Source organism: Arvicola amphibius, chromosome 14 (genome assembly GCF_903992535.2).
Source record: "Arvicola amphibius chromosome 14, mArvAmp1.2, whole genome shotgun sequence".
In the NCBI taxonomy this organism is placed as follows: domain Eukaryota; kingdom Metazoa; phylum Chordata; class Mammalia; order Rodentia; family Cricetidae; genus Arvicola; species Arvicola amphibius.
In genome coordinates this window covers 14,582,815-14,588,076 of record NC_052060.1, presented here as the reverse complement: position 1 = coordinate 14,588,076, position 5,262 = coordinate 14,582,815, and the positions used below count along the sequence as shown (strand labels likewise).

General features: G+C 46.1%; 1 pseudogene; it reads left to right on the top strand.

Annotated features, from left to right (window-relative positions):
- Positions 1-813: 813 nt before the first annotated feature.
- LOC119801456 lies at positions 814-1,118 on the top strand (annotated as a pseudogene).
- Positions 1,119-5,262: the final 4,144 nt, after the last annotated feature.

The window sequence follows — 5,262 nt, the reverse complement described above, 5'->3', positions numbered from 1 at the left end:
GGCTACAGCCCATAATAGCAGGGACAGACTGGAGGCAGGTGGCAGGCATGTTTTGCAGATCTGGAAGCTGAGAGCTCACATACCCAAAGAGTGAGCTGGAAACGTCACAAGGCAATTCATCTCAAAGCCTGGCCTCAATGACATACTTCCTCTAGCCAAGGCTGTGCATCACCTAAACCTCCCCTAAACAAGTGTTACCAACTGGGACCAAGTCTTCAAAGTCTTAAGACTATGGGGGAAATTTTTCACTCAAACCATGATAGCACCCTATTCCAAGTGGCCAGTGTCATGAAGCATAAGTAGTGTTAGGAAAATTTTGACTGCGAGGTGGTGGTGGTGCACGCCCTTAATCCCAGTACTCTGGAGGGCAGAAGCAGGCAGATCTTTGAGATCCAGGACAGCCGGTCTACAGAACAAGCTCCAGGACAGCCAGGGCTACACAGAGAAACCTTGTTTCAAAAAAAAAAAAAAAAAAAAAAAAGAGAGAGAAAGAGAGAGGGGGAGAGAGGGAGGGAGGGAGGGAGGGGGAGAAAAAAGGGAGGGAGGGGGGGGAAAAAGGGAAGGAGGGAGGGAAGGAGGGAGGAGGAAGGAAGGTTTTTGACCCTAACAAGATAATAAGCTGTCCGCCCCTTATGTACTTAAAGATGAATGGCCCCACAAGTGGTCCAGGAGATAAGATGCAGCCACTTCTCTCAACTGATATAAAAGCCCCATTTCCCTCTCAGGGTGTGGCTCTCTTTCTGTGGGAGCTCTCCCACTGTCTTTCTGTGCACTGCGTATATTTTTATTAAAACTTATATATCTCTCTCATGCATGAGGCCTGTCTGCTGATCTCTGCAAGCTGCCCTAGGGGGCAGCTCCTCTCCCAGCACCACAGACATCACAGCGTGGGCATGGAGACAGATAGGGACTGCTTAACAAGGTCATCAGAGAGCTGAATGGAAAAGACATTGAGGATGTCACGGCCCAGGGTGTCGGCCAGCTTGCCAGTAGGCCTGCTGGCAGGGCCATGGCTGATTCTGCTGCCCCTGGCGCTGCAGCTCCTGTGGCTGGGTCTGCCCCCCCTGCAGCAGAGAAGTCAGGAATCAGATGACATGGGATTTGGCTTGTTTGATTAAATTCCTGCTCCCATGCAAATAAAGCTTTTTATGTATCTTGAAAGAAAAGAGAACTTATATCTCTCTTTAATTCCACTCCTTGGGCTCATCGTGCCTGCTGCAACACTCACCAGACATGAAAACCATAAGCTGGTGCCATAATGAAGGTTTTCTACAATTGGCTGCTTTCCAAACGAGTCCCATATCTTTGTGCTTTGTAAATTGAGAAAGTAATTATGCATTCTTACACATTTTATAAATTCATTTTATGCAGATTTGAAAACACTGTATGTTTCTGTGGAAACTGTATAAATATCCAGAATTTTATTTGGGTAAATTTTTTTTTGTTTTTGTTTTTCAAGACAGGGTTTCTCTGTAGCCTTGGAGCCGGCCCTGGAACTCTCTGTAGACCAGGCTGACCTCGAATTCAGAGATCTACCTGTCTCTGCCTCCCAAATGCTGGGATTAAAGACATGCACCACCACTGCCTACTTATTTGGGTAAATTTGAGAAGTTTGTGTATACTTTAATTCCAAATTGTTTAATTTAATTTAATTTATTTATCATTTGGGGGGAGATTTCGAGACAGAGTTTCTCAGTAGCTATGGAGCCAGTCCTGGAACTTGCTCTGTTAGACCAGGCTAACCTCAAACTCACAGAGATCCACCTGTCTCTGCCTCCCAAGTGCTGGGATTAAAGGCTGTACCCACCACTGCCTGGCCCAAATTGTTTAATTTTTAAGTAAGAGAAAATATTGTATATTTTGTGGCTTGCTTTCATAACGTGATGTAAATTCTCTTGGCAACAAGCATTAATAATAAAATGTTCTCACAAACCCTGAAATACTGGTATTTCTTCTGTGGTCGGAAAATAGTGACGGAAACTAAAGGCTGGTGACGTAACTATATTGGCAGGATTCCAAGGAGACCCTGTGCCCTCCTGGTAGCTACCAGACTATCCAAACAATGGACCCCAAGAAATTGAAATTTCCATGGAAACTGTAAGCAAGGGGAGGAAAAGGAGGAAGCCTGGTGCTGGCCAGTGGAGGAAAGAAAGGCCTCCCAGGAAGAGATTTCACACAGTTCCGACAATCCGTGGTGGGTAGCCCTACCCAGTGACCAGCTATCCCGTGACCAGCCTGCTTCATTATACATAGTTCTTCCCCTTGTTTTAAAACAAACCTGATGTCAGGACCCTAAAATCGGATTGGGCGAATAACTGGACTGGTGCCCAATGTGGGGCCCCTGAGAAAGCAGGAAGCAGGGGTGGGGTGGAGGGGGGGACACGAGCAGAGAAGGGGCGGGGTCAAACAACAACAACAAAAACCGGATACAGCTCCTTTAAGAGGGCCTGCTGCGCAGGGAGCATTTGAGCAGTGGGCAGGCTAAGAAGAAACAGCAAGCTAAGTGAAAACACCTGCCGCGGTGCAGGCACTAGCTTCGTAGAGCTGGGTGCTTAAATACAGCTCCCAGTTAAACACAGCTTTCAGCCAGGCCAGGGATTAAGGTTCGACTCTGATGGACCCGAGGAGGGGGCAGAGCCAACTGCCAAGGCCAGACAGTGGAGGATCTAGGTGCCACTTAGCAGTTGAAGTTTATGGTTAGAGAGCGCTACAGGTGCACAAGAGATTTTTGAGGAATGCTTGTTTAACTCTGCAAAGATGTGTTGCATTTTTTGTTTAATTATGTAAACCTGTGTTGCTGCTTTACCTTGCCTGACTGAGGCTCCCGATTGGTCTAATAAAAAAGCTGAATGGTCAATAGGGAGAGAGGAGATAGAGGTTGGACTCTGGGCAGGGAGAGTAAACAGGAGAATGAATTTAGGCTCAGGAAGAAAGAGCAAGCTAGCTGGAGAGATGACTCAGCAGTTAAGAGCACTGGCTCCTCTTCCAGAGATCCTGAGTTCAATTACCAGCAGCCACATGATGGTTTACAACCATTTATAATGTGGTCTGATGACCTCTTTTGGCCTGTAGGCAGAAAAAACACTGTATACAAAATAAATAAATCTTAAGAACCCCTGTGTGGTGATACTTTGTTTTTTAAAAAAAGAAAGAAAAAGAGACGCCAGGGAGGCACCAGGGCAGTCACAGAGGAAGCAGGAAAGTAGGGCACACAATAAAAGAAAGGTAAAAAGCCCAGAGGCAAAATGTGGATGAACAGAAACATGTTAAATTAAAAGAGCTAATGGGACAAACCTAAGCGGAGAGCAAGTATTCATAATTAATAATATGTCTCCCTGTTTTTATTTGGGAGCAGGTTGGTGGCCCAAGAAAAATTCAAACTACACAGAACCTCTTTATTTTTCTTCCCAATGGAGCCACATTGAATTAGCCTCCTTTCTTTGATTTGCTCACGCGTCTCTTTAACTGTCCCATTGCAGACTGGAGACAGAGTGCTCATGATGCCAGCCGGGGCATGCGTTCTGAGCCTAACAGCTCGGGCTAATAGTAATATCACAGCCTATGTTAGCCAGTGACTAAAGATTTGTTGAGGCCGTTTCATGGGCAACTCCAGGGGAAGAAGCTGAATACGGAATCTTTAAATCCTGCAAACCTATTGTATACGTGTGGATGTTTTGTCTGGATGTGTGTCTGCTCATCACGTGTGCTCTTGGTGCCTATAGAGAGCAGAAGAGTGTGTCAGGATATCAGCTCCCCTGGAACTGGAGTTACGGATGCTTGTGAGCAGCCCCTAGTTTTAGGAATTCAACCGGGTCCTCTGGCCAGTGCTAATGGCAGCGTCATCTCTCCAAACCCCTCTTCACGGTGAGACAGGACCCCATGTAATTCTGTCTGGCCTGGAATTTGTTCTGTAGACCAGGCTGGCCTCAAACTCACAAGGATTTACCTGCCTTTGACTCTCAATTGCTGGGATTAAAAGCGTGTTCCACTTCCCCTGGGTGAATATAAGATCTTAAAAGATATTACAAGACAGAGATGAATTCATAGAAGCATCAGCTAATTTATGTGTAGAAATTATAGAGATTCCAGGTAATATAAATTACTGGACCATAAGCCAAAGAGATGACATTTTAAAAAGCTTTGGGTGTGCTGGGCGTGGTGGTGCATGCCTTTGGTCTCAGCACTGGTGAGGCAGGGGCGGAGGTGGATCTATGTTAGTTAATTCAAGGCCAGCCTGGTTTACAAAGCAACTTCCAGGACCGCCAGGGTTACACAGAGAAACTCTGTCTTAAAAAAGAAACAGACAAACAAATAAAAAAGCTTTGGGTGAAAATTACCTAGTAAAAACTGGTGGGGTTTTTTTTTTAATGTCTTTATGTAAAGATCACATTAAGAGGGTGTCTTTATATATTTTTATATATTATCTATATCCATTGCTTTTGGGGGGATTCAAGACAAGGTTTCTCTGTAGCTTTGGTGCCTGTCCTGGAACTAGCTCTTATAGACCAGGCTGGCCTCCAACTCACAGAGATCCGCCTGCCTCTGCCTCCCGAGTGCTGGGATTAAAGACTTGTGCCATCACCGCCCAGCCATATCTATTGTCTTAGTTTGAGAAATAGCCTCAATAGGTAGATCAGATTGTTCTCGAGCATGTGATCCTTCTGCCTCAGTGTCCTGCCTTCTGGCGTGACTGGTTATGCGTATTATTAATGTCTCCAGTGATGGGCTGGGGATGTGGCTCAGCTGTTAGAGTGCTTGCCTAGTGCGCATGAACATGCTGGGGCCATCCTCGGGACCAGCACGAGGGCTGAGGTGGCACAGCACTTGGGAGGAGACGCAGAGGACCAACAGTTCAAGGTCATCCTCTGATACCCAGAGAATTTGGGCCTGGCCTCCGACAATCACCTGAAATCTCCAATGCTTCAAATGCTTCGAGGTAGAAGCGAAATGAAAACCGGAGTGCCCCATAAAATCAGTCATTTGGAAAAAACTCATCAGAGCACAAATTGGTTAGACTGTTTAGCAAAATACTAAGCAAGTGTTCCGATGGCAAGAGACATCCCCGGCCCTAATACTAATACTTTTGTTTTTAATTTCAGAGACAGTCTCTTTTGCATTGTTAGGCAGCTAGAGGGCATTAGCAGTTCTGGACGCCGTTAAAGACGGCCCCTTCCCTCGCCCTCAGCTTTGAGCCTCACCCCCTCTTCCTCTGTCAGCACTAGTGTGACAGCTAGTCTTGGGTGTCACCTTGACTACATCTGG